Below are 12,785 nucleotides of genomic sequence, written 5' to 3' on the forward strand. Positions count from 1 at the left end.
CCTGCAGTCCCAGCCCTGGGAGTACTTAGGTCTGGTTCTAGGCACAATCCAAGACTGCTGGAGCCCTGGCAGACCCTTCTACTTAAGAAAAGAGAAGAGATGTTGCTGACTTCTCCAGCTGGAGAGCACCACACCTCCTGAAATAAGCCAGACACAGAAAATCACGGGCTGAATATTTTCATTATTGCAGAAACCAGGTCAAAATAAGGGGAAGGAGTGGGGAATCCCATGAAAAAGAAGAGAGATCAGCGGATCAGAGGAGGGACTAGGGGGAGGGAGGGTGGAAGGAAAGCAACCAAGCCATGCTATGAATATCTATAAATATTCCAAACAGTTTCACCTTTATATGTGTCTATCAAGCACTAATTTTAAAAGATCTATGGACTCAGGTTGTGGCTCAGTGGCAGAGCGCTTGTCTCTCACATTTGAGGACCTGAGTTCAATCATCAGCACCACATAAAAAATAAATAAAGTAAAGGTATTTTGTCCATCTATAACCAAAAATATTTTTTTTAAAAATCTGTAGATATAAAGAAATCAGACAAGTGGAACAGAGGAAGGGAAATGGAGATACTGTAGGGGAAGGAACCAGAAGTACTGGGGACTGAAGTGAAGCAAAATATATTCCATACATGCACGATTCTGTCATAATGAGAACCAACATTAGGTGTAGCTATAGTGCACTAATAAAAACTTTCAAAATGGAAAAGAGAAGTTTTTTCCATCATGTAGGTGTAAAATATTTTCACTGACTAAAAAAATGCATTCAGAAAAAAGTGAATACATTACAAAACATACATTAATATATATACACACATATATGACAGAAGAAGCGAGAAGGAAACAATATCAGAATTAAATATTAAATATTTTATCTAAATACTAATCTTTATATTTGGCCAATAAACACATGAAATACAGCAAATAATTCTAAGGAAACCTACTCAGGAAGAGCCGCTACAGAGAGATAGCATTGTTTAGGAGCCTAAATGGCTGCTGGTGGTTACTTTCATGCATTAATCTTTTTGAAAAGGAGGCGATCCTGTTCATGAAAAACGTGTCTCCAGTTACTTCATAAGATCAGAATGAAAAATCAGTTTGGTTTTGGCTGTGCTTTCTCAGAACTGTGAAAATGTAATAAAGACACATGAGCTATCTGTCAGAATGCCTGTTTCCCATAGAACTTCTTCTGTCTTTCAAATCTCTCAGACAGTTCTCCTCAGGTATTATGAGAATAATGTAGCACTTGGGGAAAAAGATGCAGCCCAGGAGGCCAGCACTGGAGGCCAGGATGGAGAAGACCTCCACGACCACCATGACCTTGCCCTTGGTGCTGTGGTGCACAGGGAGGAAGGTCAGCCAGACACTGCAGAACACCAGCATGCTGAAGGTCAGGAACTTGGCTTCATTGAAGTGTCAGGCAGATTCCTGGCCAGGAAGGCCACCGAGAAGGTCCCCAGGGGCCAGGGAGGCCAGGTATCCCAGGCCACAGTAGAAGGCAGTGACCGAGCCCTTGTTGCAGGTGATGATGATGTGGCCATGTTCAGAGTGTGTGTCTGAGTCCACAAAGGGAGGAGAGGTGCCCAGCCAGACTCCACAGAGAGTCAGCTGGATCAGGGAGCAGCTGGGAATGATGAAGTTAGGTGCCCCTGACACCAGCAACCGCCTCATCCTTCTCCCTGGGGCAGTGACCTTGAAGGCCAGGATCACAGTGAGAGTTTTGGCCAAGACAGTGGAAACAGCCACAGTGAACACCAGTCCAAATGCTATTGGCTGCAGGGTGCAGGTGGCTGTGTTGGGAGGGCCAATGAAGAGCAGGGAGCAGAGGAAACAGAAGGTGAGGGAGATGAGTAGGATGTAGCTCAGAGCCTGGCTTTTGGCCTTGATTACTGGAGTGTCCCTGTGCCTCACAAATACCCCAAGAACAGCACCTGTGAGTGCAGAGTAGCACAGGGCAGTGCAGACCAGAGTCTTCCCCATTGGATCCTCATAGGCCAGAAAGATCACAGCCTTTTTGAGACAGGTAGTTCACTCAGTGTTGGCATCCTGGTGACCTGGACACTTCACACAGTGGTGCATTTTTGCTGAGAAATGCAGAATGTCATCAGTCTGGGTGAGTAATTATCAGTATTCACAAATCCACTCGAAGGAGTGCATTGGACAAACTTATTTGAATTTCCATTTTTTCTGTGGACAGTGACTTAATGAGTGCTTGTAGGAAATGATGGCAAACCAGCACTTCTTACCTTCTTCATGGTCATGGAGACTAAAATATTATTTCTTCCTACATTTCTTGCATATTCATAAGATCACCTTTTTCTTTCATGCATTATTGAATTTAGGGTACAAAAATATAATCACTTAAACTGTGTGATTCATAAAAGCACAGATATAACCCTCACAGCTCTGGAGCCCAGGAAGTCAAGATGAAGGTGCAGTCACTCCCTGTCTGTGAAGGCTGTCTTTGTGCCTCAGATAGGGAGCCCTGCTGCTGTGTCTCCCAACACAATGGGAGCAAATCCTCTAAACATTTTTTTAATAATGACATTAACTCTGCTAATGAACATGGAGTCATGATGACCTATTGCCCTATGAGTTCATACCATCAAACTGAGGGCCAAGTTTAAACACAGGAATTTTGGAAGGAACCTAAACACCTGCATAGCTAAACTGTACCTCTGAAAGCTGTGACCTGGTTAATCTAAGCAAGGGGCAAGTATTTACAGAGAAACCACCATGAGTAAGATAATTCGCCAAGTCCCAAGGTTACAGAGATGACAAGAAGTCTTCAAGGCCATAGGGAGCTCATCCTCCCACCCCATAAGTAACAACCCCACCAGGGATCATGTGTGAATTTTTGCTATAACTGAATTGAATCCGCACATTAATTTGGATAGCATCCTTTCCAGTTTTGAGTCTTCCCACCTGTGAGCATGCCTTGCTGGCCCAGTCATTCCAGACTTACTTACTTTTTCAAAAGATGATCTATAAATCTGTGAGTGGAAATCTTTCACATGTTTTCATCAAATTCATATCTGGATCCCACATAATTTTCAGGTATTTTCAACATCATCTCCTTAAATTCATTTTCCAAAAACTATGTTACTCCTAAGTAGCAATTATAATTGTGAATGCTAACCCAGCATTGGGCCACCACTGGCCTTTTCCCAGGGTACTGAGTTGTGTGGGTTTCACATTCATGCAGGGACATGCTCTGACGATGTGCCTCCATCACTTATTCCCAGGCCCGGTCCGTCTGACTCCTTTGCCTGGCAGTGCTCCTGGGGCAGGGCCTACTGTGGTTAGCGAGCTGTGCACTGGTGGATCCATGTCCTCTGGCCCCAGACCTCACCTCTGCACAGCATCTGCTCTAGTGTTGTGTGAAGGCCCGGCAGAGATGGAAGAAGCCTCCTCCTCCATGGGCAGCAAGTGTCCTTGTTTGCATGAGATGAATGAGTGTTGAATTTCATCATGTTTGCAGGTATTGAAACCATAATCTCTCTCTCTCTCTCCCTCTCTCTCTCTCTCTCTCTTTTCTTTGTATAAACCATTTGGGATTGTGATGCAGCATCTTTATAAAATACAGCTGCATTTAGTTTTTTATGTAAATTCTTTCTCTTGTCATGATCTTGTCAGTCCAGGGACCGCAGTCAAGCTATTAGGAGGAGTAGATGGAACTTTCCCATGTTTCCCAGCCTTTGACTGTAGGGAACATTCCTGAAGCTAATTTGTCAGTGGTTGCTGACACCATGGTCTAAATAAATTGATCTGGATAGAGAAACTGAAGGAATGGTGAAGACTCGCCATGGATTGAGGCCTTTGCAGTGACTGAGGCTGAGCTAGGAGCTGAGGGGAAACCTCGCTCAGCAGGCATCACAGCAAGCTGTGGTGTGACCTCATCCTGCTGCTCACCTCACGCTGTGTGCTGGAGCTTGCCTTCCCCCAGTCCTTTGTCTCAGACTGGGCCAAATCACGTAGGGATACTTGGATTGTTTACATTAGTATGACGTATAGCTTACCTATAGGTTGGTTGTGTTGTGTTTTAACAAGCATCTTAACCTGACTGGATAACGTGCCTATGTATGTCTTGTACTATCCTAAATAAAATTAGTACTGTGCCTTCTGAGCCTGGTCTCCAATGTCTGTTTACTGGTATGCATTGTTCATCCTCACTCTCAGTGGGACACCGTCTCCAATAACAACATTTGATTTTAACAATAACAACATCTATTTTACTAACACTTTCTAACCGTAATTACAAACGGGATTCACTGTGATGTTTCCAGAGAAGCATGGAGGGTGTGGATGATGCCCACCCACCCATCTCATCTTCCAGCCCCCACCCAGCACCCTTTCCTGTAGTTAAACTCTGTCCCACTTTGGGAACAGGTCTTCTTTTATTTTCCACACATAAGAGTCAACCCATGGTACTTGTCTTTCTGTGTCTGGCTTATTTTGCTTGATTCCATCCTCCAGTTCCATCCATTTCCCTGAAAATGATGAGACTTGACTTTGCTCTGGTTGAGCGATGACCGTGTGGTGGTGGGTGCTGTAGTTGGGTCCATTCTCTTGATGGGCACATTGGCTGGCTCCACATCATGGGTATTGTGAGCAGGCCAGAGCACAGTGTGCAGTTCCCACCTAACATACTAACTTTATCTTCTCAGTCCTGGATTCTTGGTATTTCTGTTGTTATTCTTTGGTGGAACCTCTTTACTGCTCCCATGGAGGCTGTACTCATTTATATTCCCACCAGTGGTGTAGAGTTCCTTCTCCTCCATGACCTCCTCCACATTTGTTGTGATTGGGTTTCATTAGTTTGTGTTCATTAGTGCATTTCAATGATACACAGCAGGCTGGTTCACTGTGACAATTCAGGATGCACCCAGAGATCAGAGTGTTCACTCATTCCCAGTCCTCCCCTTCCCACTCCTCCCTTGCTCTGGCAGCATATACACTAAAATGTGTTGTTTTGATAACAGGCCTTCTACCTGGGCATGATGGCATCTTGTTAAATTTGTGAATTGCAGTTACCTGTGGAGTCTGACCAAAGAGGTATCATGTCCTTCTGAATGTCTGTTGAAACACACTGATCAATCTGTAGGTCAAACTTAAAATTTGTGGGAATATCAAATCTATGGATTTGATTTCTTTAACAAATATGGGTAACTCAGAATTTTTAGTTCATCTTGGGACCTTTTAATAATTATTATTTGCCTGGGAATCTCTGCATTGTATCTGATATTTCAGAGGTATTAACATGAACTTATTTAGAACTTATTTTCATCATATAACAATTTTTGTAGCTCAGTATAAATAACCCTCTTTCAGTTTGCATTTTTCTCTTCTATCTCAGTAGTGATTTGTCCATTTTCTTTTGCTAAAATTGACTTTGGATTTGTTGGTCTTTTATTTTCTTAAATTGATCATTTCCTCTCTTCTGTTCTCTTAGTGTTTAGTTTGCTGCCCTTTCTCTAAGTTTGCAATGTACTCTGAGGATATAAAACTGTCACTCTTTTTCATGTAAATGTGCATAATAAATCTTATCTCTATTATCTATCTATCTACCTACTTATCATCTGAATACCTACCTGCAGGATATTTCTTTGTAAGAATACCTTTAGTTGAACCCCACCAGATATAAGAGGTAGCACTGTAAATTTGAGATATTTGTATTTCTGTATGATATTTTCTGCAACCCATGGGGATGGTTTTGATGTGTATTTTTAAATCTTGAAGCATGTAGGAGTTGCAGTTGGAGGGAGATGTTCTTGTCATTGGTTTTATTGGGATTCTGTTGTTGTTTCTTAGATGAGGTCTCAACAGTTGCTAAGTTGCTGAGGCTGGCCCTGAGATTGCAGTCCTTCTTACACAGCTTCCTGAGACACTGAGGTTATATTTATGCACCACTGCACCCAGCTGCAGCTGTGTTCTTTATATGTGCACCTAGAACATACACCGGAACCTACTGTATATCCAGTATGAACAAATATAGATCCTTTATTAAAATCATCCTTATGCTGGACTATATTGTTAGATTCAGTGTATTTTAAATAAATTGAATTCAACCTACTATGTTGTGAAGCCAAACTACATTACAATCACAAAAAGAAAATGACAAAATCCCAAATCTAGATGTGATTTACTACCACAAATAGGAGTGACTCCAAGATAATAGCTGTTGTATACAAAAACCTTCAATCGTGGTCTACCAGGGCTGGGGATATAGCTCAGTTGGTGGAGTGCATGTCTTGGAAGCACAAGGCCCTGGGTTCAATCCTGAGCACCACAAAACAAAGAAACAAAAATTAGTGGTCGGAACTCGGACAGCTGGGAGCACCGTAAAGGAGGCCGCTCGGCACAGCGCTGGGACTCGGAGCAACCACTGAGGCTCAGGCGGCTGCCCAGGGGAGGAGTGGCGAGGAGAGCTGTGTGGACTCAGGACACCGGAGCCTGCCCTGAGGAGGAGGAGGAGGAGCATGGCCACTTGGATTTGGAGTGACTACACCAGAGCTACAGGCGGTTGCCAGAGGAGAAGCCGTGCGGCGAGCTGTTTGAACTCAGAACGACGCTTCTGAACCCTGGGGCCTGCCCTGAGGATGAGGAGAAAGAAAAGGAGCACGGCCGCTTGGATTCGGGGTGACTACACCAGAGCTACAGGCGGTTGCCAGAGAAGGGGCTGCGTGGCGAGCTGTTTGGACTCTGACCACTTCTGAACCCCGGGACCTGCCCGGAGGAGTAGGAGGAGGAGGAGGAGGAGCTCGGCAGGTCCTTTGGACTCGCAGTGACTGCATTAGCGCTCCAGGCGGCTGCTCAGAGGAGAAGGCGAGTGGTGAGTTGTTTGGTCTTGAAGTGACAGCTCCTGAACACAGGGGGGCTGCCTGGAGGAGAAGCGTGGTGGGACGCTTGGTCTTGAGTGGCCGCACCAGAGCTCCGGGCGGTTGCCCAGAGGACACGTGCAGCGGGTCACGTGGATTCAGAGCCACTCAGAGGGACCGCTCCTGAACACCCGGGGGGTTGTCTGGAGAAGGAGGAGGAACGGGGAGGGTCACTTCGACTCGGAGTGATTGATTGCCCAGGGCTACGGGTGGTTGGTGGGAGGAGGAGGCACGAAGTGAGTTTCTTGGACTCCTAGTGACCGCACCGGAATACTGGGCGGCTGTCTGGAGGAAGAGGCCTGTGGCGGGTGTCTGGGACTCAGAGCGATTGTTCGGGGCCACAGGTGGCTGCTCAGAGGAGGGGCCACATAGCCAGGCGATTAGGTGCAGAGCAGGGTCCCAGGATCTAGGAGGCTTATGGGTGGTAGAGCCGCACAGAGACAGGCTTAGGGCGGAGCGAAGGTTCCAGGCCTGTGGGAAAATTCTCTGAGGAGGGGCAGTCTAAGGAGATTCATCTGCGAAGGGTGAGGCTCCCAGGCCCAGGAGGTAGGGCCGGGCCCCTGGGAACTTTGCAGAGGAAGGCAGCCCAGCCCAGGCGGTAGCTGTAAATTGAGGGGAACCTCTAGGAGGGAACTGACCAGCGAGACCTCCCCACCGGGTGAGTCTTCCCTGCTGGGTGAGGTTTCCCCACAAGGACGGTAAAACCAGAGACACAGGCCCAAACAGGCCTTGCCTCAGCCCACAGCCTAGGTCCCCTTTGGATGACCATTGGTCAACAAGTGGAGGCACCTCTGCCCACTAGCAGGGATTATACCCCACCTGAAGGCCACCACTCCTAGAGAGGCAGCTTCCTTGTGGAGCACCGCATTATCAACTTCCTCCAAGACTTCAGCCTACTGAAGGCTAAGGGGGGATATATATAGAAATCTTCAGGGACATTGTAAGTCAATAGAGGAAATCTGCAATATCTCAGCGGTCCACTGATACCTGAACAATATGAGAAAACAAGGAAAGAAAATGCTGCAAACAAATCTAGATGTTACATCAATAAAACCCAATGACAGCATGGCAGAAGAAATGACAGAAAAGGAGTTCAGAATGTACATAATTAAAATGATCAGAGAAGCAAACGATGAGATGAAAGAGCAAATGCAAGCATTGAATGATCGCACCAATCGACAGTTAAAAGAGCAAATACAGGAAGCAAAAGATCATTTCAATAAAGAGTTAGAGATATTGAAAAAAAACCAAACAGAAATCCTTGCCATGAAGGAAACAATAAACCAAATTAAGAACTCCATAGAAAGCATATCCAATAGGATAGAACACCTGGAAGACAGAACCTCAGACATTGAAGACAAAATATTTAACCTTGAAAACAAAGTTGAACAAACAGAGAAGATGGTAAGAAATCATGAACAGAATCTACAAGAATTATGGGATATCATGAAAAGGCCAAATTTAAGAATTATTGGGATTGAGAAAGGCCTAGAGAAACAAGGCAAAGGAATGAACAATCTATTCAATGAAATAATATCAGAAAATTTCCCAAATCTGAAGAATGAAATGGAAAATCAAGTTCAAGAGGCTTATAGGACTCCAAATACACAAAATGACAACAGACCCACACCAAGGCACATTATAATGAAAATACCTAACATACAAAATAAAGACAGAATTTTAAAGGCTGTGAGAGAAAAGAACCAAATTACATTCAGGGGGAAACCAATACGCATATCAGCAGATTTTTCAATCCAGACCCTAAAAGCTAGAAGGTCCTGGAACAACATTGTTCAAGCCCTGAAAGAAAATGGATGCCAACCAAGAATCTTATACCCAGCAAAACTTACCTTCAAATTTGACGATGAAATAAAATCCTTCCATGATAAACAAAAGCTAAAAGAATTTACAAAAAGAAAGCCAGCATTACAGAACATTCTCAACAAAATATTCCATGAGGAAGAGATGAAAAACAAAGAAGCAAATCAGCAAAGGGAGGAATTATCCTAAAGGAATTGTCAAATAAAGGAGGAAACAAGTTGTGTCAAACAAATAAATAAACAAAATTTTAAAAATGAACGAAATGACCGGGAAACCAAATCATTTCTCTATAATAACCCTGAATGTTAATGGCCTGAATTCATCAATCAAAAGACATAGACTGGCAGACTGGATTAAAAAGAAAGATCCAACAATATGTTGCCTGCAAGAGACTCACCTCATAGAAAGAGATACCCATAGACTAAAGGTGAAAGGATGGGGAAAAACATACCATGCACATGGACTCAGCAAAAAAGCTGGAGTATCCATCCTCATTTCCGATAATGCGGACTTCAAGCCAAAGTTAGTCAGAAGGGATAAAGAAGGTCATTTCATACTGCTTAAGGGAAACATAAATCAGCAAGATATAACAATCATAAACATCTATGCCCCAAACAGTGGCTCATCTATGTATGTCAAACAAATCCTTCTCAATTTCAGAAACCAAATAGACCACAACACAATAATACTAGGTGATTTTAACACGCCTCTCTCACCACTGGACAGATCTTCCAGACAAAAATTGAACAAAGAAACCATAGATCTCAATAACACAATCAATAATTTAGACTTAACGGACATTTACAGAATATACCATCCAACCAAGAGCGAATACACTTTCTTCTCAGCAGCACATGGATCCTTCTCTAAAATAGACCATATATTATGCCACAAAGCTAATGTTTGCAAATACAAGAAGATAGAGACACTACCATGTATTCTATCAGATCATAATGGATTGAAGTTAGATATAAATGAAAGAGTAAAACACAGAAACTATTCCAACATCTGGAGATTAAACAATATGCTATTATATGATGAATGGATAACAGAAGATATTAGGAAGGAAATTCAAAAATTCTTAGAGGTAAATGAGAACAAAGAAACATCATATCAAAATCTCTGGGACACTATGAAAGCAGTACTTAGAGGGAAATTGATTTCATGGAGCGCATTTAATAAAAGAAGTAAAACTCAACAAATAAACAACCTAACACTACAGCTCAAAGCCCTAGAAAAAGAAGAACAGAAGAGCACCAAAAGTAGTAGAAGACAGGAAATAGTTAAACTCAGAGCTGAAATCAATGAAATTGAAACAAAAGAAACAATACAAAAAATTGACAAAATAAATAGTTGGTTCTTTGAAAAAATAAACAAAATTGATAAACCTTTAGCCACACTAACAAAGAGAAGACGAGAGAAAACCCAAATCACTAAAATTCGGAATGAACAAGGAAATATCACAACAGACAGGATTGAAATACAAAACATAATTAGAAGCTATTTTGAAAATCTATACTCCAACAAAATAGAAAATTTCGAAGACATCAACAGGTTTCTAGAGTCATATGAATTGCCTAAACTGAACGAGGAGGACATAAACAATTTAAATAGACCAATTTCAAGTACTGAAATAGAAGAAGTCATCAAAAGCCTACCAACAAAGAAATATCCGGGACCAGATGGGTTCTCAGCCGAGTTCTACAAAACCTTTAAAGAAGAGCTCATTCCAATACTTCTCAAAGTATTCCATAAAATAGAAGAGGAGGGAACCCTCCCAAACTCATTCTATGAAACCAATATCACACTGATACCTAAACCAGACAGAGACTCAGCAAGGAAAGAAAATTTCAGACCAGTATCCTTAATGAACATCGACGCAAAAATTCTCAACAAAATTTTAGCAAATCGCATACAAAAACATATTGAAAAGATAGTGCACCATGATCAAGTGGGTTTCATCCCAGGGATGCAAGGTTGGTTCAACATCAGGAAATCAATAAACGTAATTCACCATATTAATAGACTTAAAGTCAAGAATCACATGATTATTTCAATAGATGCAGAAAAAGCATTTGATAAAATACAGCACCCCTTCATGCTCAAAACACTAGAAAAAATAGGGATAGTGGGAACATTCCTTAACATTGTAAAGGCCATTTATGCTAAGCCCATGGCTAATATCATTCTAAATGGTGAAAAACTGAAAGCATTCCCCCTAAAAACTGGAACAAGGCAGGGATGCCCTCTTTCACCACTTCTATTCAACATCGTTCTTGAGACTCTGGCCAGAGCAATTAGACAAACCAAAGAAATTAAAGGGATACGAATTGGAAAAGAAGAACTCAAACTATCCCTGTTCGCTGATGACATGATTATATATTTAGAGGAACCCGAAAATTCCACCAGAAAACTCTTAGAACTCATAAGTGATTTCAGTAAAGTAGCAGGTTACAGGATCAATGCCCATAAATCCAACGCATTTTTATACATAAGTGATGAATCTTCAGAAAGAGAAATTAGGAAAACTACCCCATTCACAATAGCCTCAAAAAAAATAAAATACTTGGGAATCAATCTCACAAAAGAGGTGAAAGACCTTTACAATGAGAACTATATAACACTAAAGAAAGAAATTAAAGAACACCTTAGAAGATGGAAAGATCTTCCATGTTCTTGGATAGGAAGAATTAATATTGTCAAAATGGCCATACTACCTAAAGTGCTATACAAATTCAATGCAATTCCAATTAAAATCCCAATGACGTACCTTACAGAAATAGAGCAAGCAATTATGAAATTCATCTGGAAGAATAAGAAACCCAGAATAGCTAAAGCAATCCTTAGCAGGAAGAGTGAAACAGGGGGTATTGCAATACCAGATCTTCAACTCTACTACAAAGCAATAGTAACAAAAACGGCATGGTATTGGTACCAAAATAGAAAGGTAGATCAATGGTACAGAATAGAGGACATGGACACAAACCCAAATAAATACAATTTTCTCATACTAGACAAAGGGGCCAAAAATATGCAATGGAGAAAAGATAGCCTCTTCAACAAATGGTGCTGGGAGAATTGGAAATCCATATGCAACAGAATGAAACTAAACCCATATCTCTCACCATGCACGAAACTAAACTCAAAATGGATTAAGGACCTCGGAATCAGACCAGAGACCCTGTAGATTATAGAAGAAAAAGTAGGTCCAAATCTTCACCTTGTTGGTCTAGGACCAGACTTCCTTAACAGGACTCCCATAGCACAAGAAATAAAAGCTAGAATCAACCACTGGGATAGATTCAAACTAAAAAGCTTTCTCTCAGCAAAGGAAACTATCAGCAATGCGAAGAAAGAGCCTACAGAGTGGGAGAATATCTTTGCCAATCATACTTCAGATAGAGCACTAATCTCCAGAATCTATAAAGAACTCAAAAAACTCTACTCCAAGAATTCAAATAATCCAGTCAACAAATGGGCTAAGGAAATGAATAGACACTTCACAGAAGAAGATCTACAAGCAATCAACAAACATATGGAAAAATGTTCAACATCTCTAGTAATAAGAGAAATGCAAATCAAAACCACCCTAAGATTCCATCTGACCCCAATTAGAATGGCGATTATCAAGAATACGAGCAACAACAGGTGTTGGCGAGGATGTGGGGAGAAAGGTACACTCATACACTGCTGGTGGGGCTTCAAATTAGTGCAGCCACTCTGGAAAGCAGTGTGGAGATTCTTAGAAAACTTGGAATGGACCCTCCATTTGACCCAGCTATCCCACTCCTTGGCCTATACCCAAAGGACTTAAAATCAGCATACTACAGAGATACAGCCACATCAATGTTCATAGCTGCTCAATTCACAATAGCCAGACTGTGGAACCAACCTAGATGCCCTTCAATTGATGAGTGGATAAAGAAACTGTGGTATATATATACAATGGAATATTACTCAGCCATAAAGAATGATAAAATTATGGCATTTGCAGGCAAATGGATGAAATTGGAGAATATCATGCTAAGTGAGATAAGCCAATCTCAAAAAGCCAAAGGACGAATGATATCACTAATAAGTGGAGGA

General features: G+C 42.0%; 1 pseudogene across 1 annotated transcript in view; it reads right to left on the reverse strand.

Annotated features, from left to right (window-relative positions):
- Positions 1-1,152: 1,152 nt before the first annotated feature.
- LOC306646487 (vomeronasal type-2 receptor 116-like) overlaps positions 1,153-12,785 on the reverse strand; it is a 59,405-nt pseudogene continuing 47,772 nt past the window's right edge. Inside the window, exon 7 of the transcript in view lies at positions 1,153-2,084. The product of the transcript in view is annotated as a vomeronasal type-2 receptor 116-like (transcript). The remainder of the gene's footprint in view (positions 2,085-12,785) is intronic.

The sequence above is a fragment of the Sciurus vulgaris genome, assembly GCF_902686455.1.
Source record: "Sciurus vulgaris genome assembly, chromosome: 16".
NCBI classification, from domain to species: domain Eukaryota; kingdom Metazoa; phylum Chordata; class Mammalia; order Rodentia; family Sciuridae; genus Sciurus; species Sciurus vulgaris.